General features: G+C 42.0%; 2 long non-coding RNA genes across 8 annotated transcripts in view; both read right to left on the bottom strand.

Moving 5' to 3' along the window:
• Window positions 1-4,885, bottom strand: part of LOC109497105 — a 61,663-nt gene extending 56,778 nt beyond the window's left edge. Inside the window, exons 1-11 of one of the 3 annotated variants that reach the window (XR_006592965.1) lie at window positions 4,629-4,885; window positions 3,804-3,926; window positions 3,526-3,594; window positions 3,238-3,425; window positions 2,847-3,064; window positions 2,713-2,746; window positions 2,275-2,444; window positions 1,619-1,743; window positions 1,176-1,239; window positions 992-1,069; window positions 4-123 (exon numbers count right to left, since the gene is read on the bottom strand). This is a non-coding gene — a long non-coding RNA (uncharacterized LOC109497105). The remainder of the gene's footprint in view (window positions 1-3; window positions 124-991; window positions 1,070-1,175; window positions 1,240-1,618; window positions 1,744-2,274; window positions 2,445-2,712; window positions 2,747-2,846; window positions 3,065-3,237; window positions 3,426-3,525; window positions 3,595-3,803; window positions 3,927-4,628) is intronic. The other 2 variants (XR_006592966.1, XR_006592964.1) reach the window with 2 other exon arrangements.
• A 5,862-nt stretch (window positions 4,886-10,747) lies between these two features.
• On the bottom strand, window positions 10,748-17,810 carry LOC123383448. 5 transcript variants are annotated; one of them, XR_006593179.1, is made up of 7 exons: window positions 16,626-17,810; window positions 16,077-16,303; window positions 12,373-15,976; window positions 12,205-12,268; window positions 11,955-12,092; window positions 11,480-11,565; window positions 10,748-10,965 (listed from the first exon to the last, which is right to left on the bottom strand). It is a non-coding gene; the product is annotated as an uncharacterized LOC123383448 (long non-coding RNA). The 5 variants fall into 5 exon arrangements; XR_006593177.1 differs by having other exon boundaries at window positions 11,480-12,092; window positions 12,373-12,438; window positions 12,669-15,976; XR_006593178.1 differs by having other exon boundaries at window positions 11,480-12,092; window positions 12,373-13,310; window positions 13,424-15,976.
• Window positions 17,811-19,550: the final 1,740 nt, after the last annotated feature.

Below are 19,550 nucleotides of genomic sequence, written 5' to 3'. Positions count from 1 at the left end.
TACCTAGACATCTCAAGACAGAAGGTCGGTGGGGATGCTTAAGGCACATCACCACTTACTGCAAGACAAGGATGTCGCTGGTAAAAACCATGAGGAAGTTCACCAGGAGCTCTTGATGGGAACCTGAAAACCACATTGTGATACGTGGGCAGATGGACACATATTGTCCACCGGAACACCTGCAAATGACCTCCGTCCTTTTCACCCTCATGAGACACCTCATCTCTCCCTGGATACTTGCAGTTGTCCAAGGTCTACGCCACTGTTAAAAACACCCTCACCTCCTAACTGCTATCAAGGGACACAGGGTTACTACTGGAACAGGGAACTCCATAATCATTAGGTGGACACCCATACATCACTCAAAACTCACAGGGTTAAACATACATTTTCTCGAAAAAAAGGAAGGTACGTGGTTACGAGTATTGATAAGGATAGTCGCATTTCTAAACTAAATACCTAAACTAACAGACAAATGGCCAGCGAGAGAAATAGAGCAACAAAAAGCTTAGGCAAGCTAGGACTTCCTTAGGTATAGGACAGATGGCATGTACTGTGGGTTAGGCCCACTTTGTCACTAACCTTGACATTGGCAATGTCCCCTGTTAACTACCAATAATAGGCTAACCTTACCGGAATGTTCTGACAAGAACCTCAACGCCACGTTGTAGAGAGTGAATCCTTTTCCCTCTATACTTGAAATTTGTCTCGGTTACTTGTAAAACTCTCAGGTTAAAAAGTGAGGAGGACCTACCTTCTCCTCTTGATGGATGCTTGCAAAAACCCCATGGTCAATAATGCCATGATAGACTATGTAATAGAATACCTATGTCATTCTATCACTACAGGTATTAAATACACAGTATCCCCAAACAAGAACACAGAAAATTACACTCTTCCGGTGTTCTTAAGGATGTATTAATTTCTTAACAGAATACATGCCAAAAATTAAGATAAATGTAAGAGTCATGAACATTAATAATGTAAATACCTGAAAATGAGAATGTCTCTAATGAGAAAACGTCACATCATCTTGTATCGTTTAGTAGCAAAGACCTTAACGGGATACCTGCAAAGAAACATGGTAACACAAACATAAGGGACATCACCCTCACCGACCTTCCTATGGAAGATCACATGGTCTGGATGGTGGTAGAACCCACTCTATCACGTACCAGGTCAAGAGCAAGCTTCCATCAGTGAATACTGTGAGGTTCACTGGGTTTTCTTGACAAGCATCTGAAGAGACACATAGGAAAACTATGTTTAAGTACACAACTCTTCCACCAGAACACCTGCTGATAATCCTTTTCACTTCCGTTATTATGGAACACATCAACTCTACTTTGATGCTTCCATTAATCTGGGTCAACACTTTTGTCAGAGAGACCATCATGGACTCCCGCAACAATATGGTGTTTAACTTGGCATGCAAACTCCTTGACAATTAGGGATACATTCAAATGTCAAGACTCACAGGATGAAATGTAAGTGGTCTCCAAAATTTAAAAAGGGTAAAGTCATGGTCACTTAGACATGGTAAGGACTCTATCATCTCTTAGTTGAACACCAGCAACAAAATCATAGTAACAGAAGTGTTAGGGACACAATCACTTACCTACATATTAGGATCACGTGATCTGTGCTGTGGTTTAGGCCCACGGCACCACTAATCTAGATACTTCCATATGCCTCACTAAATACGATAGCTGAGCCTATCAATCAGGAGAGCTTCACATAAACCTGAAAAACACATTGTGGAAAATACGTTCAGCACATACTTTCTTCTATGTGATCGGCTGCAGATTCCATTGGTCAAGTGCATCATTTTGAGAGGCATCACCACTAGCTGCATACTTGCAGAAGTCCAGGACTAAACCCTGGTGGGAAATACCTTCTTCCCTTAAAGAGATACGTGTAAAATTTCCACATTCAGGACTATGAAGACGGACAATATGATAGATCATCTGGATACGTGCAGAACCTCTCATCAGGGGGAGTGTAGGAAACACAATCCCTGAACAAGTATACAGCGAAATATCGTTTTTACCAGGATTATCAGGGACAAATTAAACTACTGCATATAAGCCAGAAGTATGTGTAACGGAAGAGTATTCAAACATCAATAATCACATGCATATTGGAAAATAGGGATGTCTAATGAATTGACGTGACATCATCTCATGCCTGTGCAACAGCAAAACTTGAACATGATACTTGCAGAAAAGACATGTTAACTCTGTGGTCAGTGTTTGGGACACCATCCTCACTTACCTATCTCAAGAACAGTTGATCTCAACTAATTGGTGACATCCACAGTATCACATAGCTGGTTACCGGCAAGTTCCTACTGACGACCACTGTCTATCACTGTGGTGTCAGGACTGCTAGAATCTTAAGAAACATACTTATAACAAGCAAGTGGCAGGATACAACTTGTTAACCTGCAAAAAGAAATAGTTTATTTACAAATAACCTGGGTCATGTCCGTCATCAGGGAAAACAGAACATGACATGGGTCTTGGTAGAACTTGAGCTCAACACCATTGTTAAACGCACTAAAATCTCTTCTAGAAGGAGAAGAGAACTCTCATGGCCAAGGAGATGGGCAACAGGAGAAGTTCCCCGGAAATGCATGTCCCTTTATCACTAATGAGGTTAAATACACATTATATCTAAATTAAAAAAAAATGAATAAGGGCTCATACTTACTGGTAATGGACAGTATCATCTTTGATGTGAATACCTGCATAGAAACATGGCAACAGAACAGTTAGGTAAACCGTCTACCCTCACCTATCTGAAAATCCATTTGTAGGGTGCTTAAGGCCCCTATCATCACGTACCTGAATGTAAACTAAGTCTCATCAATAACCATTTGGAAATTTACCATGATCACTTGATGGTAATTGAAAAACACTTGGTGAAAAATGTGTCTCCTCTTCTACTAGGCCACTGCACATCATCTTGTTCATTGCCATCAGTGCAGGACCCGTCAACTCTTCCTGGATTGTTGCAGTCCTTCAAGGTGTATGCCGAAGACAGACACACAATCACCTCTTCCCTATTCACGTGGAAAAACATCACGGTTACTACTATACCACACAACTCCATGATTATGGCTATTCACATCCGAATTCACCTAACACTCAAATAAGTAAACATACATTTTCTCTGAAATAGAAAATACTAGAACAGCATGATTTCAGTAACTGGTAAAATGCTGTCATTTCTCACCTGATTATTAAAAAAAAAAACAAAACACATGCGCTAAGCAAGTTTAGTCCATCGATAACATTCATCCAGATACGAGAAGATCAGGTGGTTTGAAATGGCGAAGGTGAACATCACCACTTGTCTGGGGAACAGTAATGTCCCCAGAGAATCACTAGTGCGAGTTTCATCATAATCTCTTGACAGGAAACCTGGAAAACACATTACGATACATGTGTGAAAGGACACAGCTTGTTTTACCAGGACACCAATAAATAGTCTGGGTCACTTCCACCATTATGAAAGCATTACCTCTGCTCGAATAGCTGTAGGACTCCAAGGTCAAGACTATTGTCAGGTAACACAACTTCTACGGAGCACCTGCAAAATTTCCACCATCACTACTGTGGTTGACACATACTGACAAACACCTGATATGTGCAATCCTTCATTAGGGTTAAACGAGACTTTTCTCTAAACACTGAAAACCCGTGGTTTTGAGAATTAGTAAGAGATCTGTCATTTCCTACCTGAATCCCTGCAGAGAATTCATGGTAACGACAAGCGTTAGGGACACCATCAGCACTTACCTAGCAGTCTGAAGATCAGATGGTCGGTGCTGTGGCTAAGGCCTACATCATCTCTACTGTGACATTAGCAATGTCTTATGTTAGCTATCATCAATAGGCTCAGTGTGATTCAATGATACGAGTCTGAAAAAAGAAAAACGTTGCAAAAAATATTTTGGGCGCGTCTCATTCTACCACTACACCTGCACATTCCCTTGGTCACTGTATCATTTCAGGACCCATGGATCCTTGCAGAACTCCAAGGTCAATCTCTAGGAAGACGCACCTTCGTCTCTTCAAATTACTTATACTAATTCCATAGTCAATAAAGTAGCGAAGGACAATATGAGAAACTTCCACGATATCTGCAAATTTGTAACTGCTATGTTAAGTGATCTTATTTCCAAACAAGAACACAAAGTAATCGTATTGCTACCAGCATTATAAGGGACACAGTAAACTCTTAACTGATTACATCCCATAAAGAAAGTAAACTGAAGAGACTTGAAGTGATAAATTATGTAGATACCTGAATATAGAAATGTCTTTAGGGGTACCTGCCTGGCTCAGTCAGTGGAGCATGTGACTCTGGATCTTACAGTTGTGAGTTTGAGCCCCATGGAGGGTGCAGAAATTACTTAAAAATAAAATCTTGAAAACAAAGGTCTTTAATCAGTTACTATCACACCATCTCATACCCGCACACTAGCAAAGATAGTAACCTGATACCGACAAAAATCAAAAAATAAGCCACATTAACACCAATGTTAGGGATAACACCCTCGCTTACCTAGATACTCAAGGTCACATGGCCTTCATTGTAGTCGGATTCACTTTGACACTTACCTGCTTACTAGCAAGGGTATGTGAACCATTTTCAGTTCACCCTGTTTTCTTACCAGGCACCTGAGGAAACACACAGAAATGTGTTTAAGATACAATGCGTTCTCTCAAGACACCTGCACGTGAACTTGTTCCCTTCCACTATTATGGAACACATGAATTCCACCAGCACACTTGTACCAAATCAAGATCAACGCACCGTTTTCAGGAGAGACTAACACTAGTTGACCGGATACCTGAAAAAATCCTACGGTTTCTACTGTGGTGAGTATACGATACAATTACCCAGACAGGATCAATTTCTCGATACTTACAGGATTAAGTATAAATTTTCTCTAAAATATGCAAAGTAGAAACTCATGGTTATTAGAATGGCTAAGGAATCTGTCATTTCTTTTATTTCCCTTTCTTTATTTACTGTGTGTGAGAGAGAAACAGACAGAAAGGGTTCGCCAAATTTACACACATTATTTCCTGACTACACATCTCTAAATTGTCATGGGTACAACTGTGAGGTGGAAATCCAGGAATTACCCAGAAAAATGGAAATTACTCCACACTCACATAGTTAAACGTATATTACCTGTACAACAGGACAGCAGGACAATGATTGTTAAAATTAGCAAAACATTATGATGGCTTGTTTACCTGAACACCTGCTAATAACTCACATAGTCAAACAGGTTTCGACAATCCAGCATCATTCACCCAGACGGACAAAGATCAGAAGGTCTGTGATGTGCCTGTCCTCTCTTACCTGCATACCAGAGATGTCCCCCCTGTTAATGACTTCTGGTTCATCATGGTCTCTTGACAAGAACCCAAAAAACATTTTTTGAAGTATGTATCAAGGGATACAACTTTTTTTTTTTTTTTTTTTTAGCCAGAACATCTGAAAATAACCATGGACACTCTATCATCACAGAGCATATCAAGGATCCCTCGATTAATTCAAGGTCAACACCAAGGTCAGATAACATCATCATTTCATAACAGGAATCTTATAAAAATCCCATGGTTACTTACTGGGGACAGAACATCATGACAACTGTTTGGATACACACAATCCCTCAACACTCACAGAGGTAAACATAATTTTTCACTTTAATATAAAGTGTGAAAAACAATGGTTCCCAGAATTGGATGGAATCTATCCTCTATGATTTGAATACTATTAAGAAGTGTGTTAAAAAGAAATATTAGAGACACCCATCACCTCTTATGTCTGTATGTGAAGATCAGATGATCTGTGCTATGGATTAGGCCCACATCACTTACCTTGGTAACAGCAACGTCCCATGTTATCATTGGTAAGCTCACAGTGAGGTCTTGACATGACTTGAAAAACACATCGTGAAAAAAGTGTCCGGTCCATGGATCGTTCTACCTCTACACCTCCAAATTGCCTTGGTCATTTCTATCATTTCAGCACCCAACAATAATACCTGAACACTTGCAACACTCTGAGGTCAGCCGCAGTAGGAGCCACCTTCCACTCTTGAAGGAATACCTGCAAAACGGCTATTGTTAATAACACAGTGATGGACAATATGATGAATTCCCTGGATGTCTGAAAGTCCCCCTATCAGTCCAAAACACATTCTCTCTAAACAAGACGAAATTCTCACGCATACTATGATTGTTAGCGACAACTGGATGTCTTAACTGCCTACATGTCTAGCACTAAGTTATGTAAGAGCCTGAATAATATCGTTAGTCACACAGCGCTCTGAAAATAATGTCTAAGTCAATGGCACATCATCTCATACCTGCATAGTAGCGAAGGCGTTAACGGGATACCTGCAAACAGACATGGTAACACAAATGTCAGGGACATCAACCTCACCCACCTTCCTATGGAAGATCACGTGGTCTGGATGGTGGGGGAACCCACTTCATCACTTACCAGGTTAAGAGCAAGCTTCCATCAGTGAATACCGTGAGGGTCACTTGGTTTTCTTGACAAGAACCTGAACAAACACATTGAAAAAGTCTGTTGAAGTACAAACTGTTCTACCAGAACACCTGCTAATATTCCTTTTTACTTCCATTATTATGGAACACATCAACTCTACTTTGGTGATTCCTTTAATTTGGGTTGACACTTTTATCAGAGAGAACATCATGTTTTAACAGGACTCCTGCAAGAATACGGTGTTTACAAGTTAAACTACTGCATATAAGCCAAAAGCATGTGTAATGAAAGAGCATTCAAAACATCACTAATTACATACACATCTGAAAATAGGGAGGTCTAATGAGTTAATGTGACATCATCTCATACGTGTGCAACACAAAGACTTTAACAAGATATCTGCAGAGAGAACATGTTAACCCTGTGGTTAGTGTTTGGGACACCCTCCTCACTTACCTACACATCTCAAGAACAGGTGATCTCACCTACACTGTCACATCCACAATACCACATACCAGGTGACTTGCAGGGTCCCATGAAAGAGCATAACCAGGATCACTGTAACATGACTGACTACCATAACCCGAAAAAACACAACTGACATGTAACTTATTGCCATCATTAGAGGAATCATCAACACTTTGGACCTTGGCCGAACTAGAACTTCAAGCTCAACTCCACTGTTAGAGAAACCATCATCTCCTGAGTACCTATAAAATTTCAGGTTCATGACTGTGCTGTGGCCCCTTAGGATAAGGGACTTGCACACCTGTGTATCCCTCTGTCACCACTAGGGCTAAACACACATTCTATCTAAACTTTAAAATACTTACTAGCATGCATCCTACCATTTGTGGGGACCGTGTCATTCCTTACCCGAATACCTGTCAAAAAAAAAAACAAAGACAAAAGCATACTAACAACAACTTGGGAAATCCATCCACACTTACAGAGTGAATGGACCTAATGACTTACTATCACATCAACTCGAAACGGTAAAGAACTAGCAAAGAAGTCAATAGGAAACTTTCAAAAAAAGCACGGTACACTGTGCTAGAGACACTAACCTCCCTCACCTGGAGAGTTGAGGATCAGATATGTCTATTGTGATAAACCACTTTATCACATACCTGGTTACCAGTAAGTTCCCATTGATGACAACGCTCTGGGTCACTGTGATGTCAGGACTGCTAGAATCTTGACACAAACACTCAACAAGCCTGTGGCAGGATACAACTTGTTGACCTGTCAAAATAAATAAATAAACAAACAAATAAATAAATAAATAGCCTATTTTCACATAATCTCAGTCAATTCCATCATTAGGGAAAACATAACACGATATGGATTTTGGCCCAACTTGAATGTCAACACCATTGTCAGACACACTAACATCTCTTCTAGCAGTACTTCTAGAAATCTCATGGTCACTATTGCTGGCTAAAAGTCCCCTGGAAATGCATATTCTGTTATCACCACTGAAGTTAAATACACATTAGATCTCAATTTAAAAACAGAAATAAATAATGGCTCATACTTACTACCACTGGTTGGAACAGTATCATTTCTGAACCGAACACCTGCATAGACATGTGGTAACAGAACAGTTAGGAACACCATCTACCCTTACCTAAATATTTGAAAATCCATTTGTAGGGTGCTTAAGGCCCATATCACCACTTACTTGAACAGATGCAAAGTCTAATCAATGACCATCTTGAAATTTACCATGACCTCTCGATGGTAATTTAAAAACCACTTTGCGAACAATGCGTCTATGGACACTCCTACTAGGCCACGGCACATCATCTTGTTCATTGCCCTCACAGCAGGACCCTTCCTCTCTTCCCGCATTGTTGCAGTCCTTCAAGGTCTATGCCAAAGATAGCCACACCTTCACCACTCTCCTGCTCACCTGCACAAACCCAAGGGTACTACCCCATCACACAACTCCATGATTATGGCTATTCACGTCAGAATTCACCTATCACTCACAGAAGTAAACATAGTCTATCTCTGAAATAGGAAACACTAGAATAGCAGGAGAGCAGTAATTGGCAAAATGCTGTCATTTCTCCCATCCAAGTACTAACCAGGCCCGACCCTGCTTACCTTCCGAGATCAGACGAGATCGGGCACGTTCAGGGTGGTATGGCCGTAGACAAAATGCTGTCATTTCTTACCTGATTATCTAAAACACACACGCGCACACACATACACAAACGGTAAGTTTAGGCCATCGATCACACATATATCGATATGAGAAGATGAGATCATTTGAAACAATGGAGGTGAACATCATCACTTTTCTGGGGAACAGAAATGTCCCCAGAGAATCACTAGCGGGACGTTCATCATGATCTCGACAGGAAACCTGGAAAACACAGTATGATACATGGGTGAAAGGACACAGCTTGTTCTAGCAGGGCACCTATACATGAGCTCAGTCATTTCCATCATTATGAAAGCATTACCTCTGCTTGAATAGCTGTAGTACTCCAAGGTCAAGACCATTTTCAAGGAATACAACTTCTACAGAGCACCTGCAAAATTTCCATGATTACTACTGTGGTTGAGACATAATGACCAAGACCTGATACGTGCAATCCCTCATCATTCACAGGGAAACAAGAATTTTCTCTAAACACTGAAAACTCATGGTGTCGAGAAGTAGCAAGGAATCTGTCATTTCCTGCCGGAATACCAGGAAGGAAATCAAGGTACCAACAAGGGTTAGCGCACGCTCTCTCTCTCTCTCTCTCTCTCTCTCTCTCTCTCTCCTTCCCCCGCCTCTCTCTCTCTTTCTCCTAGCGAGAGCACTCTCTTCCCCTCTCTCTCTCCCTCCTACCCCCTCCCCGTCCCACAACCTAAAACTCTTAAACTGTCTCTCTTTCTCTCTCTCTCTCTCAGGGACACCATCAGCACTTACCTAGCTTTCTGAAGAGCAGATGGTCAGTGCTGTGGCTTAGGCCTACATCATCTCTACTGTGACATCAGCAGTGTCTCTGTTACCTATCATTGCCGGGGTCACTGTGATTCATTGACACCAGTCTCAAAAAAAAAAAAAACACAAAAAATACCAGTGGAGAAAATATTTCTGGTGTATGTCTCATTCTAAGTCTACACCTGCAAATCCCTTGGCCCCTGTATCATTTCAGGACCCATCGACACTACACGGATACTTGGAGAACTCCAAGGTCAATCCTTAGGAAGACACACCTTCCTCTCTTCACATTACTTATAATGATTCCATCGTCAATAAAGTACTGCAGGACAATATGTTAAATTTGCTGGATATCTGCAAATCCGTCTATCACTAGTATGTTAAGTACATATTTTTAAACAGGAATACAAAAAAATCCTATTACCATGAATATCATTAGGGACCATTTAAAGTCTTAACTGAATACATGCCCAAATCGAAATAAACATAAGACACTTGAGATCATAAATCATGTATATATCTCAATATAGAAGTGTCTTCAGGGACACCTGCCTGGCTCAGTCGGTTGAGCACGGGACTCTTGATCTTAGAGTTGTGAACTCGAGCTCCATGCTGGGGGTGGAAATTACTGAAAAATAAAACCGTAAAACAAAGGTCTTTAATCAGTTAAAACCACATCACCTCATACGTGCACACTAGCAAAGATTTTAATCTGATACTCATAAAGTTTTCAAAAGAGAAACACATTAACGCCAATGTTGGGCACATCTTCCTCACTTGAACATGAACATGTTCCCTTCCATCATTAGGCAACACCTCACCTCCACTGGCGCACTTGCACTAATTCAAGGTCAACACTATGGTCAGCAGAGACTAACATTACTTGACTGGATACCTGGGAAAATCCTATGGTTTCTACAGTGGTGAGGCTCCACCACAACTGCCTAGACAGGATCAACTTCTCAATTCCTACGGGATTAAGCACACATTTTTTCCAAAGTGTGCAAAGTAGAAACTGATGGTTATTAGCATTCGTAAGGACTCTGTTTTTTCTTGGTTGCTTTTAGTTTTATTTTTTGAGAGAGAGAGAGAGAGAGAGAGAGAGAGAGAGAGAGAGAGAGAGAGAGACGCAGATAGAAAGAGGCAAAGAGAAAGAGAGAATCCAAGGCAGGCTCTGCACTGTCAGCACAGAGCCTGATGTGGGGTTCAATCTCCTAAATCGTGAGATCATGACCTGAGCTGAGACCAAGAGGGGACGCTGACCTGACTGAGCCACCCAGGTGCCCCAGACTCTGTCATTTCTTACCCGAATACCTGCAACAAGGTCAGGGTAACAGGAAGTATGAAGGGCATCAACATCACTCACCTAGATGTGGGAAGATCAGATGGTCTGTGCTTGTGGTTTAGGCCCAAATCGCTTACCTCCTTTATGCCACGTTAAATACAGCTGACAGGGGCATGGTCAAGGTCTTAAGAGGACCCTGAAAAATATGCGAAGTGTTCAGTACACATCACATGGGCACCCACAAAAAATTCCCTTGGTCAGGTGCATCATTTTGTAACTCATCAAGTTCCCCTGAATAACTGCCTAAATCGGGGGTTACTCCCTCAGAAGTTACTTCTCCCTCAGAAGGTTACTCCCTTTCTTTTTTTTTTTTTAATTTTTTTTTTTAACGTTTATTTATTTTGGAGACAGAGAGAGACACAGCATGAACGGGGGAGGGGCAGAGAGAGAGGGAGACACAGAATCGGAAGTAGGTTCCAGGCTCTGAGCCATCAGCCCAGAGCCCGACGCGGGGCTCAAACTCGCGGACCGCGAGATCGTGACCTGAGCTGAAGTCGGACGCTTAACCTACTGAGCCACCCAGGCGCCCCGGTTACTTCCTTTCTTAAAGGGACATCTGTAAAATTTCCATGCTTACTGGCGTATCTGTTACCACTAGGAGTATAAAAATAAATTACCTCTACAAGAAGATAGTGAATACTCATGCTTACCAGAAGTGCTCAGTTCACATCAAATGCTTAACTGTCTATGGGCCCCCAAACGATGTTCGTGGAAGGGTCTTGGGAACCTTAATTACCTAGATGTCCGAAAAGAACAAAAAGTCGGTAGTGAGTGTCTGTCTGATCACATCACACCTCTCTTAGCAAAGACCTTACCGGGATACATACAAAAGCAGAACGCATGTGCTGGGGACACATCCTAACCTAGACACTGGAGATGAGATAGTCTACATCATAGAAAGACCTATAGTCTCGCTCACTTGCTTACAAACATTGTCCCAATAATGACCGTTTCTACACTTGCTGTGAGTTCGTGCCTTGGACCTGAGAAAACACGTGCAATGATTGTGTTTAAGAACACAACCTTTTTCCAAAAAAAGAAAGAGAGAAAGAAAACAACGTGTGCTGCCACGACTCCTGCTATTAATCTTGGTCACCTCCGTTAATGGGGAAGCTTCCACACTACCTCGATCTTGGCAGAATTCAAAGTTGACACTGTTAGAAACACCATCGTTTCTTCTGGAGAAATCTCCTGGTCCGTAGTGTCTAAGTCAATGTCACATCATCTCATACCTGCATAGTAGCGAAGGCCTTAACGGGATACCTGCAAACAAACATGGTAACACAAATGTCAGGGACATCAACCTCACCCACCTTCCTATGGAAGATGACGTGCTCTGGAATGTGGTGGAAACCACTACCACTTCATCACTTACTAGGTTAAGAGCAAGCTTCCATCAGTGAATACCGTGAGGTTCACTGGGTTTTCTTGACAAGAACCTAAAAACAAACACATAGGAAAAGTCTGTTGAAGTACAAACTGTTCTACCAGAACACCTGCTAATAATCCATTTTACTTCCATTATGGAACACATCAACTCTACCTTGTTGATTCCTTTAATTTGGGTCGACACTTTTATCACAGAGACCATCATGTTTTAACAGGACTCCTGCAAGAATACGGTGTTTACAAGTTAAACTACTGCATATAAGCCAAAAGCATGTGTAATGTAAGAGCATTCAAAACATCATTAATTACATACACATCTGAAAATAGGGAGGTCTAATGAGTTAATGTGACATCATCTCATATGTGTGCAACACAAAGACTTTAACAAGATATCTGCAGAGAGAACATGTTAACCCTGTGGTTAGTGTTTGGGACACCCTCCTCACTTACCTACACATCTCAAGAACAGGTGATCTCTACACTGTCTACCAGGTGACTAGCAGGGTCCCATGAAAGAGCATAACCAGGGTCACTGTAACATGACTAACTGCCATGACCTGAAAAAACACAACTGACATGTAAGATATTTCCATCATTAGAGGAATCATCAACACTTTGGACCTTGGCCGAACTAGAACTTCAAGGTCAACTCCATTGTTAGAGAAACCATCATCCCTTGAGTACCTCTACAATTTCAGTCTCATGACTGTGCTGGTAGGAAAATGGACTTCCACACCTGTGTATCCCTCTGTCAGCACTAGGGCTAAGCACACATTCTATCTAAACTTTAAAAAAAACAAATAAACTTTAAAATACTTACTAGAATGCATCCTACCATTTGTGGGGACCGTATCATTTCTTACCCCAATACATGTCAAAACAAAAACAAAGACAAAAGCTTACTAACAACAACTTGGAAAATCCAACCACACTTATCCACTTATCAGATGGCTAGGTTGTTTCCAGGGTGAAGGCCCGCGTGATCACTCACCTGGAAAGGCACAGTCCTAGGTCTGGTCAGTATGAGGCTCACTGTGATTTCTGGACAGGACCGGGAAAAACTCATTGTGACATCACTCCTCAGCGTCTTGGCTAAGATCAAGTGAAAAACACGTATGATAAATGGGTCCATGTATGACTCCCTCTACCACAACATGGGCAGTATCTGTGTATGCTTCCATCACTGTAGGACCCATCAAACCTACCTGGGGTCTTGCAGTACGCCAAGGTCTAGGCCACTGTCAGACGCCATTATGTCTTCATCACTCACCTACCAGAATACCATGGTAACGCCTGTGACCCACAACTCCATGATTGTTACGTGAGTAGCCATGAATCACTAAATATTCACATGGTTCAATGTAATTTCCTCTAAAACATAAAACGGTGGGATAATATGTTTGCTAGACATGGTAAAAATACTATCATTTCTCCCAGAGTGCTTCAAATAACCCACATGGTAAACAAGTTCAAGCAATTAACAAAACTTAGCACAAATAGATTCCTGAAGATCAGAGGGTCTGATACAGTGAAGGTACACCTCATCATATACCTGAAGGCCAGAAATGTCCCCGCCTTGATGACCCTTGTCAGGTGCACTGAACTCGTTGACGGGCACCTAAAAAACACAATACAACACATGTGTAAAGGGACACAACTTGTTCTACCAGGACACCTGCAATAACCTTGGTCGCTTTCTCCTCATGAGACATATCAGCTCTACCTGAATGCTTGCAGTCCTCCAAGGTCAAAATCATCACCAGTTAGGATAATATGTCTTCACAGGACACCTGCAACATTTTCACGGTTATGGCTGTGGTTGAGGGTATATGTTAATTCCATGGATATGGCAATCTCCCAACACTCACAAGGCTAAGCAAGAGTCTTTTCTAAAACATAACCAGTAAACACTCATGGTTTCTAGGATCAGTAAGGACTATCAAATCGTACCTGAATACCTGCAAAGAAATCAGGGTCCCAACGCTAAGAGACACCATCGTCACTTACCTAGCTATCTGGAGATCAGACGGCCTGTGCCGGGGTTGAGACCCACATCCTCACCTACCTGCGGACATATCAGCCATGTCTGCCATTTCCTTCCATGTCAGGCGTACAGTGATGTCTTTTCAGGTATCTGTCAAGACATTATGAAATCTACGTTAGAGGAAACGACTTGTGTTAGCCAGTATCTGGAAATAGCCTGGGTACTCCGTGATGATAGGCACACAAACTCCACCTGGTACTTTCAGTAATCAAGGATCAACACTGATGTCAGACAAACTCAGTGTCACTTCACTGGCCACCAGCAGAAAGCCCATGGGGAGGACTGTGGGGAAGACACGGTCGTAAATACTTCCATATGTGTTATCCCTCAATGCTCACAGGGTCAAACAAACTGTGTCTCCAATACAAAGCGAATGTACCTAATGACTTACACTTACATCATCTCGAATCGGTAAAGAACTAGCAAAGAAGTCAATAGGAAACGTTCAAAAAAGCACAGTACACTGTGCTAGAAACACTAACCTCACTCACCTGGAGAGTTGAGGATCAGATATGTCTATTATGATAACCCACTTTATCACATACCTGGTTACCAGCAAGTTCCCATTGATGACGACGGTCTGGGTCACTGTGATGTCAGGACTGCTAGAATCTTGACACAAACACTCAACAAGCCTGTGGCAGGATACAACTTGTTTGCCTGCCAAAAAATAAAAATAAACAAAATTAAATAAATAAATAGCCTTTTTTCCCAATAATCTGGGTCACTTCCATCATTAGGGAAAACATAACACGATATGGATTTTGGCCCAACTTGAATGTCAACACCATTGTCAGACACACTAACATCTCTTCTAGCAGTACTTCTAGAAATCTCATGGTCACTATTGCTGGCTAAAAGTCCCCTGGAAATGCATATTCCGTTATCACCACTGAAGTTAAATACACATTAGATCTCAATTTAAAAACAGAAATAAGGGCTCATACTTACTAGCACTGGTTGGAACAGTATCATTTCTGAACCGAACACCTGCATAGACACGTGGTAACAGAACAGTTAGGAACACCATCTACCCTTGCCTAAATATCTGAAAATCCATTTGTAGGGTGCTTAAGGCCCATATCACCACTTACTTGAACAGATGCAAAGTCTAATCAATGACCATCTTGAAATTTACCATGACCTCTCGATGGTAATTTAAAAACCACTTTGCGAACAATGCGTCTATGGACACTCCTCTTCTACTAGGCCACGGCACATCATCTTGTTCATTGCCCTCACAGCAGGACCCTTCCGCTCTTCCCGCATTGTTGCAGTCCTTCAAGGTCTATGCCAAAGAGAGCCACACCTTCACCACTCTCCTGCTCACCCGCACAAACCCAAGGGTACTACCCCATCACACAACTCCATGATTATGGCTATTCACGTCAGAATTCACCTATCACTTACAGAAGTAAACATAATCTTTCTCTGAAATAGGAAACACTAAAATTGCACGAGAGCAGTAATTGGCAAAATGCTGTCATTTCTTACCTGATTATCGAAAACACACACGCGCACACACACACACATACACGCATAAACACACACACACACACACGTAAGGAAGTTTAGGCCATCAATCACACATATATCGATATGAGAAGATCAGATCATTTGAAACAGTGGAGGTGAACATCATCACTTGTCTGGGGAACAGAAATGTCCCCAGAGAATCACTAGCGGGACGTTCATCATGATCTCGACAGGAAACCTGGAAAACATAGTATGATACATGGGTGAAAGGACACAGCTTGTTCTAGCAGGGCACCTATACATGAGCTCAGTCATTTCCATCATTATGAAAGCATTACCTCTGCTTGAATAGCTGTAGTACTCCAAGGTCAAGATCACTTTCAAGGAATACAACTTCTACAGAGCACCTGCAAAGTTTCCATGATCACTACCGTGGTTGAGACATAACAACAAACACCTGATATGTGCAATCCCACATCATTCAGAGTTAAACAAGAATTTTGTCTAAACGCTGAAAACTCATGGTGTCGAGTAGTAAGGAATCTGTCATTTCCTGCCGGAATACCTGCAAGGAAATCAAGGTATCAACAAGGGTTTGCTCCCTCCCCCCCCTCCCCCCTCCTCTCTTTCCTCCCTCCCTCCTCCCCTCCCTCTTGCTTTCCCTCTCTCTTCCTCTCGAGAGGAAGAGCTCTCTCTTCTCTCTCTCTCCTCCCCCCACCCCTCTTTCTCCTAGTGAGAGCACTCTCTTCCCCTCTCTCTCCTCTCTCTCTCTCTCTCCTCCCCCCTCCCCACCCTCACAAACTAAAACTCATAAACTGTGTCTTTCTCTCTCTCTCTCTCTCTCTCTCTCTCTCTCTCTCTCTCTCAGGGACACCATCAGCACTTACCTAGCTTTCTGAAGAGCAGATGGTCAGTGCTGTGGCTTAGGCCTACATCATCTCTACTGTGACATCAGCAGTGTCTCTGTTACCTATCATTGCCGGGGTCACTGTGATTCATTGACACCAGTCTCAAAAAAAAAAAAAAACCACAAAAAATACCAGTGGAGAAAATATTTCTGGTGTATGTCTCATTCTAAGTCTACACCTGCAAATCCCTTGGCCCCTGTATCATTTCAGGACCCATCGACACTACACGGATACTTGGAGAACTCCAAGGTCAATCCTTAGGAAGACACACCTTCCTCTCTTCACATTACTTATAATGATTCCATAGTCAATAAAGTACTGCAGGACAATATGTTAAATTTGCTGGGTATCTGCAAATCCGTCTACCACTAGTATGTTAAGTACATATTTTTAAACAGGAATACAAAAAAATCCTATTACCATGAATATCATTAGGGACCATTTAAAGTCTTAACTGAATACATGCCCAAATCGAAATAAACATAAGACACTTGAGATCATAAATCATGTACATATCTCAATATAGAAGTGTCTTCAGGGACACCTGCCTGGCTCAGTCGGTTGAGCACGGGACTCTTGATCTTAAAAGTTGTGAACTCGAGCTCCATGCTGGGGGTAGAAATTACTGAAAAATAAAACCGTAAAACAAAGGTCTTTAATCATTTAATACCACATCACGTCATACGTGCACACTAGCAAAGATTTTAATCTGATACTCATAAAGTTTTCAAAAGAAAAACACATTAACGCCAATGTTGGGCACATCTTCCTCACTTGAACATGAACATGTTCCCTTCCATCATTAGGCAACACCTCACCTCCACTGGCGCACTTGCACTAATTCAAGGTCAACACTATGGTCAGCAGAGACTAACATTACTTGACTGGATACCTGGGAAAATCCTATGGTTTCTACAGTGGTGAGGCTCCACCACAACTGCCTAGACAGGATCAACTTCTCAATTCCTACGGGATTAAGCACACATTTTTTTCCAAAGTGTGCAAAGTAGAAACTGATGGTTATTAGCATTCGTAAGGACTCTGTTTTTTCTTGGTTGCTTTTAGTTTTATTTTTTGAGAGAGAGAGAGAGAGAGAGAGAGAGACGCAGATAGAAAGAGGCAAAGAGAAAGAGAGAATCCAAGGCAGGCTCTGCACTGTCAGCACAGAGCCTGATGTGGGGTTCAATCTCCTAAATCGTGAGATCATGACCTGAGCTGAGACCAAGAGGGGACGCTGACCTGACTGAGCCACCCAGGCGCCCCAGACTCTGTCATTTCTTACCCGAATACCTGCAACAAGGTCAGGGTAACAGGAAGTATGAAGGGCATCAACATCACTCACCTAGATGTGGGAAGATCGGATGGTCTGTGCTTGTGGTTTAGGCCCAAATCACTTACCTCCTTTATGCCACGTTAAATACCGCTGACAGGGGCATGGTCAAGGTCTTAAGACGACCCTGAAAAGGACCCTGAAGGAAGGGATCCTTCCATTCTTAAAGGGACATCTGCAAAATTTCCATGGTTACCGGCGTATCTGTTACCATTAGGAGTATAAAAATACATTACCTCTACAAGAAGACAGTGAATACTCATGCTTACCAGAAATGCTCAGTTCACATCAAATGCTTAACTGTCTATGGGCCCCCAGACGACATTTTTGGAACGCTCTTGGGAACCTTAATTACCTAGGTGTCCGAAAAGAACAAAAAGTCGGTAGTGAGTGTCCGTCTGATCACATCACACCTCTCTTAGCAAAGACCTTAACGGGATACATTCAAAAGCGGAACGCATGTGCTGGGGACACATCCTAACCTAGACGCTGGAGATGAGATAGTCTACATCATAGAAAGACCTATAGTCTCGCTCACTTGCTTACAAACATTGTCCCAATAATGACCGTTTCTACACTTGCTGTGAGTTCGTGCCTGGGACCTGAGAAAACACGTGCAATGATTGTGTTTAAGAACACAACCTTTTTCCAAAAAAAGAAAGAGAGAAAGAAAACAACGTGTGCTGCCACGACTCCTGCTATTAATCTTGGTCACCTCCGTTAATGGGGAAGCTTCCACACTACCTCGATCTTGGCAGAATTCAAAGTTGACACTGTTAGAGACACCATCGTTTCTTCTGGAGAAATCTCCTGGTCCGTAGTGTTTGGTATCGAATAGTGGGATAATGTGGACACCTGTTTATCCCTCAGTCCCTTCTACGTATAAACATACATGACATCTAAACTCTCAACTACCAAAGGTTAATGCTTACTAGCATCAGTAGGAACGAGATCGTTTCTTACCTGAATACCTATCAAAAATAGTAAGACAAAGGTTAGGAACAGCATCCTCATTTGCCTCAGTATCTGAAGATCACCTGATCTTTAAGCTGCCTATGGCTCATACCATGACTTCCTGTGATCCATGCAAAGTCTCTGGTAATGAAGAGGAGGAGGTTCACTATGATCTCATGAGTGGAACCTGAAAAACACATTGGCACAATTGTTTATCTACGGACACACATATTCCAAATGGACAAATAACCTACAAATAACCTCCTTCACTTCCATCATGGCCGGATCCGTCAACTTCACTGGATGTTTGCAATATTCAAGGGCTAGCCACATTTAGCCTCATCATCTCCTGACTACACATCTCTAAAATACCATGGTTACAATGGTGAGGCAGAATTCCAGGGCAATTACCTGCATAAATGCACATAACTCCATACTCACATAGTTACACATTCATTTTCTGTGCAACTGGACAGCAGGATAACATGATTGTTACAAGTGGCAACATATTATATTGCGTGCTTACCTGAACATGTGCTAGGAACTCACATGGTGAAACAGGTTTTGACAATCCAGCATCATTCACCCAGATAGACAAAGATCAGAGGGTCTGTGATGTG

The sequence above is a fragment of the Felis catus genome, chromosome X, assembly GCF_018350175.1.
Source record: "Felis catus isolate Fca126 chromosome X, F.catus_Fca126_mat1.0, whole genome shotgun sequence".
Taxonomy (NCBI): domain Eukaryota; kingdom Metazoa; phylum Chordata; class Mammalia; order Carnivora; family Felidae; genus Felis; species Felis catus.
Note: the sequence above shows the minus strand (reverse complement) of the source record. Positions and strands in the feature narration are given on the sequence as shown.